Raw genomic sequence first — 12,753 nt, 5'->3', positions numbered from 1 at the left:
GATATACTAGAGCCCTCTGCATCTACCCCACTGCCTGTGGATGTACACAGTGGGTAAATTTCCTGACATTTGGCTCCAGTAGCATCTCTAGAGTGCTGTGCAAAGTGGCCCCTGGCAACTGATGTGTCCAGACAACTGGATCATAGAATATAATGTGGTGGCGGGAGGTGGTGAGGCCCAATAGAGGAAAGGTGGTCCATATAGTCTCTGGGATGAGAGGCAACTAGCCAAAGCAGATTTTTCCAGTGGCTTCCACTGAGGAAGAGTCTCCAAAGGAATCATTCCTCTCTATGCAATGCCTGCTGCCCACTGACAGACTGACCTAAAACTGACAGAGCTATGAAAGACAAAGGAGGACAAGTAGGTCAAAATATGAGCTGTGAGCAAAGTGGGTGGACTGTGTGGGGCCTCCGCTGCCTCTGTGAGACCCCAGGTGGTTGCACTCTCCATAAAAGCAGCCAGTTGCCTGGAGATGGTGGCTCAAGCCGGTCATCATGAAACTGGAGTTTTGGAACCCAGGCTGAAAGTGCTGGAATTCCATATCTCAGGTCTGCAAACTCACCCCATATGCCAAAAAAAAGAAAAGAAAAAGGCATGGTGAATGGCAGAGAAAGATTTATGACATGACTTGGGACACACCATGGGAAGAGGTAGAATAAGTACTCAGTCCATCTTCAGGGTACAGACATGAGCCTTAACTTTAAATAGACAAAGAATTAGGGTAGGGGACAAAAGGTCTGCATAGTTAAATGGTCCCAGTCACAGATGTAACCTGGTTAGTCATTATTTCGGTCCTTGTTCCTGAGAAGTTGTTATCTAGAGTTACTGTGGCCTGGCAGGACCTGAGGAGGCTCTTCTGTTGGGGTTGTTAAAAAGATATTATCAGTTCTGTCCTTCCTGGAATCCAAGATGACTGCAAAATGACTGGAGAGAGAATGGCTTAGAGCAAAGACAAAGATAAAATGAAGGTAGAGATGTCAAGCTTTCTCCTACTTTTAGTTAATTGTGGGCCACAGTAAGGAGTTGGTGCTTTTCAACAAAGCAGTTTAAGTACCTCTTACAACCCAGCTACCCAGGAATAGGAAATCAGGAGGATCTCTGTTTAAGGCCAGCCTGGGCAAAAAATTCTCAAGACCCACATCTCAACCAGTGGTTGGGTGAGGTATCGCATGCCTGTCATCTCAGCTATGTGGAGAAGCACAAATAGGAGGATCACAGTTCAGGCCAGCATGGGCATAAAGAAAGACCCTATCTTAAAAATAACCACTGCAAAAAAAGGGCTGGCAGAGTGACTCCTGTAAGAGCACCTGCCTAGTAGGTGCAAGCTCCTGAGTTTAACCTCAGTACCACAAATTAAAAAAAAAAAAAAAAAAAAGGAAAGGAACCAGTTTTTCTTGGAGATGTGGGAGCTTTAGTCTGCAGCTTCCTTGGGGGACCCCAGGGTTACAGACAACCAAAAACTATGCCACTTTCCCCTCGATGTGCTTGCTTCTGCTTGTCTATTAAGCTCACTGCTGCCACTGAAGGGGAAAAAACAAAGCAACAAAACTTTAGCCTCTTTTTCTTACCCAGAAACAGGATTCTTGCAGGAAAAGCCATTTTCTATCCTTTCAGAAAAAGCCAGAGCTTATTCTGTGGCACACAGAGATGCCCTTCAGGATCTGCATCAGGCACTGATGGAGTCAGAGAGGAACAAGGGGCCTGAGATATAATTTAGGTCCTCGTGTTCTGTAGTGCAGAAGTTTTGTGATATGGACTCATCTTGCCTCCTCTGGCTGTACATTTCCAGTAGTGGGTGCCAGTAAGGTCAGTATTCATTGAAGCTGCCTGTTTTATCGATTTACAAACCTGATGGTTATTTTTATTTTTATTTTGATACTGGGGTTTGAACTCGGGACCTATACCTTAAGCCACTCCACTAGCCCTTTTTTTGTGATGGTTTATTTTTGAGATAGAGTCTCATGATCTATTTGCCTAGGCTGGCTTCAAACCTCAATGCTCCTGATCTCTGCCTCCCGAGTAGCTAGGATTAGGTGTGAGCCACCGGTGCCTGGCTTAGATTTTTTTTTTTTAAACTGAGCTAAAAAGTTTCTTCTTGGATATTCCTCCCTCTGCCCATTTATCCTACTCTGGAACAACTCAGGATTGCCTACACTCTTGTTTATGTGAGAAACTTTCCGATATTTGAAGACATTACTTATGTGGATTCTTTGTATGTTTTCACATTGAACTCTCCCAGACTTCATGAGTCTTCACTTCACCTACCATTTGCCACTTACTGAATGCTCATTGTATGCTGGTCACCATAATAAGTGCTTGACAGTCATCATTTTATCGAATCTTCAGAACCACCTAGGAAATAAGTACTGTCTCCATTTCAGTGAGGACAGAACTGAGGTGCACAGATTTTAAGAAACTTTCCCAGACATCTGCTGGCTAATAGCAAAGGTAAGATTTCATCATTTGCTTGTAAGTTTATGGAACAGTGGGAATGTGACAGGATGTAAACAGGTGACAGTCATGTCATTCTTCCATTCTGCTCTGTGGTGACTTCGCTTTTCCTTTGGCATGTGATCCCTTAGGGACAGAGGGGCGGATCTCATCATTTCTGAGCAGGATCTGAGTAAGGGTCTATTGGGGCAGTCTTGGCTGAAAGTGCTAGTGTTAAGTAATAAGGAACGTCATGATCTCACAGGTGACTTGAAGTAAGGAAAGATCAGGATTTACTTGTCTTCACTCTTACTTTGGAATTCAAGGACATAACTTTCCTTTGGAATACTTCCTTCACTCCCACAAAGAGTTGGAGAGGACAAATGTCTGTTACTCAGTGACCATAGGCATGGTCCCCTCCTTCTGTTAGTTGTCTCTGCTGTTCTTGTGCCCATGCACTGACCTTTGAGATCAGCTGAGTGGTAGCGTCCAAATGCTGGCTCTCTTGGGCTGCAGGCATCTTTTTTTTTTTTTTTTTGGTCATTTTTCTGCTTTGCTTTGTTTTTGAGAGCCAAGGACAAACTTCTCCAGTGAATTCTCTGATATTAGGAAGTGGGCTCTAACATGGTGGTTTGCATCACTCTTCAGCTCCTGTACACCCAAGCTTCTATCTGCTCAGCTTTTTTGGCCTGATGAATTGCAATAAGAAAATGACTGCAGGTTAATTTCCTTCCAGGAGCTGTTGATGTCTGGGGCATGTCTGTGTTCTTGCTGTGCCAAACAGCAAAAGGCAGGCTAGTCCACTGATGCTTCTTCTGTCTACTTTGCATGCTTACTCTAGTCATTGTTGCAGTTATTTTAATTTAAGGACATTCTATTAAAGCTTCATTTAGAATATCCAAGAGCTGAAAATGGATCAAGTCTCAGTGATGGCAGAATGGCCAAATAAAATTTAATTCTATTGATGATGACATATTTTGCCATTATTAAAAGCCATGTTTTTAAATAAATAATTAATTGTGTGGGGGTATGTTTACAACAAAATAGTAATAGGAAAAATGGTTAGTAGTTTACAGTATAATCCCAATTTAACTTAATACACACACATACATACATATGCTCAAGAAAAACCTAGAAGAAATATAGCACAATAGTCTTGTCTGGGTGGCAAGACTACACATGGCTTTAATTTTCTTTATTACTGTTCACTATTTTCTGTTTTATTTCTCCCAATTTTCTGCAACCAAAATATATTGCTTTTATAAGAAAGGCCAATGGTGATGATGATTCTTTTGCTGTGTGGAGGTCAAACCCAGGGCCTCAACTATGCTGAGCGTTCTACCACTAAGCTACACCCACAACCCCTAGGAAAAAATATTTTAGCCCTGTCTGGATTTTTAGCAGTTTTACCATGAGTCAGATAATTTTCAGCTACTTGTAATGACAGCCATGATCTAACAGGTTGTTCTAATGTGAACAGTGTGGAGACCTTAGTGAAAATAAAAAATAATGAGGATGAGCAAAAAATATGAGTACCTTAGTATTTTGCCAACTGCTAAAGAGGAGTCTGTGGTTAGGATCAGACACCACTCTACTGTTATGTCTAATTGTGGTATACAATACTAATTGAAGTAATTTCTTATAGTTCATCAGATAATAATGGATTAAAACCAAAAAATCAATACCAGGAGAAACTATACAAACACCTAGAGATTGAGAAATACACTTTTTTTTCCTGTCCATTCCTTTTTTTAAAAATTTTCTTTTATTAATATGTGCATACAATGTTTGGGTCATTTCTCCCTCCTTCCCCCTGCCCCGTCCCTTAACCCCCCACCTCCTCTCTTATCCCCCCCAACCCCTCACTACCAGGCAGAAAATATTTGCCCTTATCTCTAATTTTGTTGAAGAGAGAGTATAAGCAATAATAGGAAGGACCAAGGGTTTTTGCTAGTTGAGATAAGGAAACTATACAGGGAGTTGACTCACATTAATTTCCTGTGCGTGTGTGTTACCTTCTAAGTTTATTCTTCTTGAACTAACCTTTTCTCTAATTCCTGGTCCCCTTCTCCTGTTGGCCTCAGTTGCTTTAAGGTATCTCTTTTAGTTTCTCTGCGTTGAGGGCAACAAATGCTAGCTAATTTTTTAGGTGTCTTACCTATCCTCACCCCTCCCTTGTGTGCTCTCGCTTTTATCATGTGCTCAAAGTCCAATCCCATTGTTGTGTTTGCCCTTGATCTAATGTTCACATATGAGGGAGAACATACGATTTTTGGTCTTTTGGGCCAGGCTAACCTCACTCAGAATGATGTTCTCCAGTTCCATCCATTTACCAGCGAATGATAACATTTCGTTCTTCTTCATTGCTGCATAAAATTCCATTGTGTATAGATACCACATTTTCTTAATCCATTCGTCGGTGGTGGGGCATCTTGGCTGTTTCCATAACTTGGCTATTGTGAATAGTGCTGCAATAAACACGGGTGTGCAGGTGCCTCTGGAGTAACCTGTGTCACAGTCTTTTGGGTATATCCCCAAGAGTGGTATTGCTGGATCATATGGTAGATCAATGTCTAGCTTTTTAAGTAGCCTCCAAATTTTTTTCCAGAGTGGTTGTACTAGTCTACATTCCCACCAACAGTGTAAGAGGGTTCCTTTTTCCCCGCATCCTCACCAACACCTGTTGTTGGTGGTGTTGCTGATGATGGCTATTCTAACAGGGGTGAGGTGGAATCTTAGTGTGGTTTGAATTTGCATTTCCTTTATTGCTAGAGATGGTGAGCATTTTTTCATGTATTTTTTGGCCATTAGAATTTCTTCTTTTGAGAAGGTTCTGTTTAGTTCACTTGCCCATTTCTTTATTGGTTCATTAGTTTTAGGAGAATTTAGTTTTTTAAGTTCCCTATATATTCTGGTTATCAGTCCTTTGTCTGATGTGTAGCTGGCAAATATTTTCTCCCACTCTGTGGGTGTTCTCTTCAGTTTAGAGACCATTTCTTTTGATGAACAGAAGCTTTTTAGTTTTATGAGGTCCCATTTATCTATGCTATCTCTTAGTTGCTGTGCTGCTGGGGTTTCGTTGAGAAAGTTCTTACCTATACCTACTAACTCCAGAGTATTTCCTACTCTTTCCTGTATCAACTTTAGAGTTTGTGGTCTGATATTAAGATCCTTGATCCATTTTGAGTTAATCTTGGTATAGGGTGATATACATGGATCTAGTTTCAGTTTTTTGCAGACTGCTAACCAGTTTTCCCAGCAGTTTTTGTTGAAGAGGCTGTCTTTTCTCCATTGTATATTTTTAGCTCCTTTGTCAAAGATAAGTTGGTTAGAGTTGTGTGGCTTCATATCCAGGACCTCTATTCTGTTCCACTGGTCTTCATGTCTGTTTTTGTGTCAGTACCATGCTGTTTTTGTTGCTATTGCTTTGTAATATAGTTTGAAGTCGGATATTGTGATACCTCCAGCGTTGTTCTTTGGACTGAGTATTACCTTGGCTATTCATGGCCTCTTGTGTTTCCATATAAATTTAACAGTAGATTTTTAGATCTCTTTAATGAATGTCATTGGAATTTTGATGGGCATTGCATTAAACATGTAGATTACTTTGGGGAGTATAAACATTTTTACTATGTTGATTCTACCAATCCATGAGCATGGGAGATCTCTCCACTTTCTATAGTCTTCCTCAATCTCTTTCTTCAGAAGTGTATAGTTTTCCTTGTAGAGGTCTTTCACATCTTTTGTTAGGTTTACACCTAGGTATTTGATTTTTTTGAGGCTATTGTAAATGGAATTGTTTTCATAAATTCTTTCTCAGTTTGTTCATTATTAGCATATAGAAATGCTAAAGATTTTTCTATGTTGATTTTATATCCTACTACCTTGCTGTAGCTGTTGATGGTGTCTAGGAGCTTCTGAGTAGAGTTTTTTGGGTCTTTAAGGTATAGGATCATGTCGTCTGCAAATAGGGATATTTTGACATTTTTTTTTACCTATTTGTATTCCTTTTATTCCTTCTTCTTGCCTAATTGCTCTGGCTAGGAATTCCACTACTATGTTGAATAGGAGTGGAGATAGTGGGCATCCTTGTCTTGTCCTGATTTTAGAGGGAATGGTTTCAGTTTTTCTCCATTAAGTATAATGCTGGCTATAGGTTTTTCATATATAGCTTTTGTAAGGTTGAGGTACTTTCCTTCTGTTCCTAGTTTTCTTACATCTTTTCTTACACCATTCATGAAATGGTGTTAGATCTTATCAAAGGCTTTTTCTGCATCTATTGAGATGATCAAGTGGTTTTTGTTTCTGCTTCTGTGAATGTAGTTTATTATATTTATTGATTTTCATATGTTGAACCACCCCTGCATTCCTGGGATGAAGCCTACTTGGTCGTGGTGAATAATCTTTTTGATGTGTTGTTGAATTCGGTTTGCCATTATTTTGTTGAGGATTTTTGCGTCAATGTTCATTAAGGAGATTGGCCTATAGTTCTCCTTTTTGGAGGGGTCTTTGCCTGGTTTTGGATAAGTATAATACTGGCTTCATTAGGTAATGAGTTATTTAGTTTCCAGCTGTTTGCATGTTTCTTGTCTTTACTTTTGTTGTTGAGTTCTAGTTTTATTGCATTGTGATTAGGTAGAATGCATGGTATAATTTCTATTTTCTTATATTTGCTGATGCTTGCTTTGTGCCCTAGGATATGATCTATTTTGGAGAAGGTTCCGTGAGCTGCTGAGAGGAATGTATATTGTGTAGAAGTTGGATGAAATGTTCGGTAGACATCAAGTAGGTCCATTTGATCTATGGTATATTTTAGATCTAGGATTTCTTTATTGATTTTTTTGTTTGAATGACCTATCTATTTATGATAATGGGGTGTTAAAGTCTCCCACGACCACTGTGTTGGAGTTAATGTATGCTTTTAGGTCCTTCAGGGTATGTTTGATAAATTGGGTGTGTTGACATTGGGTGCACATAGGTTGATAATTGTTATTTCCTTTTGGTCTATTTCCCCTTTTATTGGTATGGAATGTCCTTCTTTATCTCGTTTGATCAATGTAGGTTTGAAGTCTACTTTGTCAGAGATAAGTATTGCTACTCCTGCCTGTTTTCAGGGGCCATTGGCTTGGTAAATCTTCTTCCAGCCTTTCATCCTAAGCCTATGCTCATTTCTATTGATGAGATGGGTCTCCTGTAAGCAATAAATTGTTGGGTCTTCCTTTTTAGTCCAGTTCATCAAACAGTGCCTTTTGATGGGAGAATTAAGTCCATTAACATTAAGTGTTAGCACTGATAGGTATGTGGTGATTGCTGTCATTCAGTTGTCTTAGTTGTTTGAAGGTTTGTTTGTGTATACCTAAGTCAATGTTACTCTACTTTCTTGCTTTTTCTTTTCCTGTATTTTGGTACTGCCTGCCTTTTCACAGTTATGTTGGGTTTCACTTTCTGTGTGTAGAATCCCTTAAAGAATCTTTTGTAGTGGTGGCTTTGTGATCATATATTGTTTTAGTTTCTGCTTATCATGGAAGACTTTTATTGCTCCATCTATTTTGAATGATAGTTTTGCTGGGTAGAGTATCCTAGGGTGAGGTTATTTTCATTCAGTGCCCAGTAGACCTCACCCCAAGCTCTTCTTGCTTTTAATGTTTCTGTTGAGAAGTCTGCTGTGATTTTGATGGGTTTACCTTTGTATGTTATTTGTTTTTTCTCTCTTACAGGCTTCAATATTCTTTCTCAATTCTCTGTACTTGTTGTTTTAATGAGAATATGCTGTGGGTAGTTCTATTTTGGTCAGGTCTGTTTGCTGGTCTGGAGGCCTCTTGTACCTGTATGGGCACAGATTTCTCTAGATTTGGGAAATTTTCTGTAATTATTTTGTTGAATATGTTTCACATTCCCTTTTCTTGCACCTCTTCTCCTTCTTCAATGCCCATGATTCTTAGGTTTGGTCTTTTAATGGAGTCAGTAAGTTCTTGCATTTTCTTTTCACAGGTCTTGAGTTGTTTAACTAATAGTTCTTCAGTTTTTCCTTTAATTACCACTTCATCTTCAAGTTCTGAGATTCTGTCTTCTGCTTGTTCTATTCTGCTGGATTGGCCTTCCATTTTGTTTTGCATTTCTGTTTCGTTCTTTTTTCTGATGTTTTTCCATATCCTGAGTCTCTTCCTCTTTAATATTGTCTATTTTCATCCTGAGTTCATTTATCTCTGTATTTATCATGTTCTTTGTTTCACTTTGGTGTTTATACAGTGCTTCTATAGTTTCTTTACTTGTTCTTGTGCTTTCTCAAATTCTCTATTTTTGTTGTCTAGGAATTTCTTGAGTGTCTCTTCTCTATAAAATTCTCATTGATTACTTGCTGGATTTCTTCTTTCAGATTGATCTTGTGGGCTTCATTGGGTTCTTTGGCATAGTTTACCTTTGTTTTGTTGGAGTCTGGATGTGAGTATCTGTTTTCTTCATTTCCCTCTGGTTCCTCTACTAATTTATTACTGGGGGGAAACTGGTTTCCCTCTTTTTTCCATCTTCCCAACATTTCCCTTGCTATTTTTACTGTCCCTGTACTGTGTACAATTAAGTATTTTCTAGCTTGTAATAATAACAATGGTGATATCTAGAATGGAAGGGTGAGAGGAGAGGGAAAGCAAAGAAGGTGAAGAAAAAGGGAAAAACAAACAAACAAACAAACAAACAACTAAAACCAAACCAAACCAACCAACCAACAACAAAAAAACCAGTGCCAAGAAAATAAACAGGGAAAGATAGTATACTAATCAACAGGAAGCTAAACAGGGAAGAAATACACTTTTGAGTGAACAGTGGGCATTGAAAAAAATTAGGTAAGAAATTAAAAAATTCCTGGAATCAAAATCAAAATGGGAATCTTTGCGATACAGCAAAATTAGTTCTAAGAGGAAATTTTATAGCTACATAAAATTTCTACATTAAAAAATGAGCAAGATCTCAAATAAATAACCACCAGTGTCTGTCCTTTGCTGTGACCATTCCCTCTCCTCTCCACAGTTGGGGACATAATCAATTTATCATGAAGAGCAAGATGGAAAAGAAAATCTTATTGAGGTCCAGATCATTCTGAGAAGAGGCAATAAACAAAGTGTGTGTGTGTGTGTGTGTGTGTGTGTGTGTGTGTGTGTGTGTGTGTGTACAGGCCTGTGGTCAGGCTCAGATTATGATTCAGGGGTCTTTCTTTGTTGTCTTGGGCACAGACTTAGACATTTCCCATAAGATACGCATTTGCAGCCAACAGTGGGGGCAGTAAAATCCCAGGAGAAAACGGGCTCACAGATGTTGTCCGAGGAGCAGGATACAGTGAAAGAGACAGTGAACTAAGCAAGCTGCTTAGTAGAGGGGATGCGTGGTACTCATCAAATACCTCTGTGCTCATCTGCCATGTTGCAGCCTTCCTTGCAGGTGAGTTAGAGCCATGTGACTTGCTCTAGCTAATGGGATGTGAGCTCTCTGATGAAGACTAAGTGGAGGGAAACTGATGGCCAAGAATCACAGCTTGACTGCTGATGAGGAATCCCATCTTGATTGCTGATGTTAACAGAATAGCTTGTGAAACACAGCAGGGTCTTGCTGACCTGTAGCCCTTGGAGGCCACAGAAAATACCTGCTCCAATCTGATCATTCAACACCAAGAACTTCCCCTGCCTGGTTTGTGGTAGGAGTCAGTGACATATAGACCAGTCTGAGAGTTAATGACACACAACCCAGTTTTCCAGCACTGACCACCCTCATCTCTGCAAATCCCAGTAAGAGCTTGATGTTTCAGGACCCCGAGTGGAAAGCTCCTCCTTAAGCCTGTCCATCCCCTGTTAAGGGTGCACCTTTGTTTGCTTTTTCTTTGCTCAACATAAATAAACCTGCCCCAACCTTCACATCAGCACCACAGCAGCACTCTTCTGTGTCCTATTATCTGATGCTTCTCTTAAACTTCTTGTCTAGGGAAATTCTTTTGCCAATCCATAGCACCAAAAATCTCCAACATTCTCCACTTTTTTTCCCTGAAATTCTAAAATGGTGAAATTGCAATATTGTATCAGCCCAGTTAATGGATGTCAGAAAATAAGGAAAGTTGTCTGACTGTGAGTGAGAAATAAAGCTTTGTTGTGTCAGTGATTGAAATGTCTGGGGTTACTTGTTACTGTAGCAGATCCTATCCTGACTATGACATTACTGTGGCAACCAGAAAAAATTACACAGCTCGAGAATTTAAAATAAGCACAAAAAAAGTTTATGAAGCAGAGACAAGAAGTTATAAAAGAGAGCATGCTGGAGATACTAATTATATTTTTAAAATAACAGTTAAATTTGATAGGTGGGATACCAGTGAAAGATAGAAATCTGAATAAATGAAAATGTTAGGCCAGTGAAAAAAGGAATGAAACAGCAGTAGTTGTATGTGGGGAGCAGATTATGAAAAGCCGATGAGAGCTTGTCATAAGCACAGTTGTGCTCAATAACAGGCTGAGTTTGGCACAACCCCAGCCACCGAAGAGAGCGAGGTAGGATGCAAACACAGCTGCTTTCCCTAAATTGTTTACATTCAGAGAAGTAGGAATGCAGGTTTCTCTTGTTACAATGTTGTGCCCCTCCCTGAGAACTGTTGCTCCACCTCCTTGTTTACTACTGGATATAAAAGACTTGCTGAAGGAGGACACAAGATTTTTTGATGGAGGATTTTGATTGGCTGCTGCTGCCACTGGCTGGTGTGTCTCCACACAAAGCTCCACCAGCATCTTTCTGCACTGGGAACCTTATACATAGGCTTTAGAAAAGCAAAGCTAAAGAAAAACTAAGGAGAACATGGGACAGTGCAAGACTAAGGACCGAGACTTTAAGAATTATGCTAATGCAGTTTTTAGACACAGCTGCTGTTGTTTGTCTGCAAATCTGAGCACTGAGACTTAAGGGAACATGGGACAGTGCAAGTCTGAGGGCAAAGATTTTAAGAGAGATTATGCTAAAGAAAAGCTAAAGAAAACATGGGACAGTGAGAGGCTAAGGCAAGAGACTGTAAAGAACAGAGAAGAAAGACTTTAGAAGTAAGGTTTTAAAGAACTATAAAGGAGTAAGGCCTTAAAGAAAAGATTGAGGAAAAAGAAGTAAAAGAAGAGTTATTAGAGTAAAAAAACAACAAGGCTGTGGTGTGTCTCCATCTGAGCGCCCAGCACACCTGGCCCCAACTTTATGCATGTCTGCCTTCTATGGTTTGTCTTTTTGCCTCTCCTGTTGCCCCCAGTCAGGCCAGTTAGGTAGAACTGGAGCTTTCTTGCTCCAATTGTACTATTTTCTGCTACAAATGTGGTAAGTATGTGGTTGGAAGAATAAATTAGTGAGCTCCAATGTCAGATCAGGAAACACACCCAGAAGGAAAATTTCCCATTCAGCCCCATGAAGTAGAATTTCACAGAAGCTAAGTGAGAGACAAATGATTTACTGCAGAGTACTGGCAGTGGATTGGAACTAAGTTTTCTTTAAAGTGAAGGCAAGCATCAGCCAGGCACCAGTGGCTCATGCCTATAATCCTAGCTGCTTGGGAGGCAAGAGATCAGGAGGATAGAAATTCAAGGCCAATTGGGGTAAAAAGTTTGTGAGACCTTACCTCAATGGAAAAAAAGCTGAGTATGGTACATGTGCCTATCATCCCAATGATGGAGGTAAGTGCAAAATAGGAGGGTCACAGTCAGGCTAGCCTGGGCAAAAAGAAAGACACCATCTCCAAAATAACCAGAGAAAAAGGGCTGGGGGGATGGCTTACACAGTAGAACTCTTGCCTAGTAAACACAAAACCTTGCTTGGGTTTAAACCCCAGCATTGCAAAAGAAAAAAAAATAGAAGAAGGCAAGGGTCAAGTGAAGGGAAAAAATGTGAGTAGGTATGTGTGCCAGGCCAGAGAAGAAGCATACCACTATGTTATCTTCTCAACAGCAGTAACTGCATTCTTTTCTGCTACGTAGTTAATTACAAAATAAAAAATAAGCAAAGAAGAAGAAGATCCAAGCATGGCACCACCTGACATTACCCCTAGGTCTGATAAATTTGTATTTTCTTTTCTGCTGTCATATTTTACTGAACACATTTGAAGAGATAATTTTATATTTTTTCTATTTATCTTTAACATTGTAGCATAAGCATTTCATATTCCTTTGTAATCTTTTTCTTTTTTGTTCCTGGGGTTTAAACTCAGGGCCCTGTTTGTTAGTAGGTGCTTAACCACTTGAACCATGCCTCCAGCCCATTCTGCTTTAGTTTAGTTATGTATTTATGTATTTATTTATTTTACTATTGTTGTACTGA

Source organism: Castor canadensis, chromosome 8 (genome assembly GCF_047511655.1).
Source record: "Castor canadensis chromosome 8, mCasCan1.hap1v2, whole genome shotgun sequence".
Classification (NCBI taxonomy): domain Eukaryota; kingdom Metazoa; phylum Chordata; class Mammalia; order Rodentia; family Castoridae; genus Castor; species Castor canadensis.
This window is presented reverse-complemented; position numbering follows the sequence as displayed.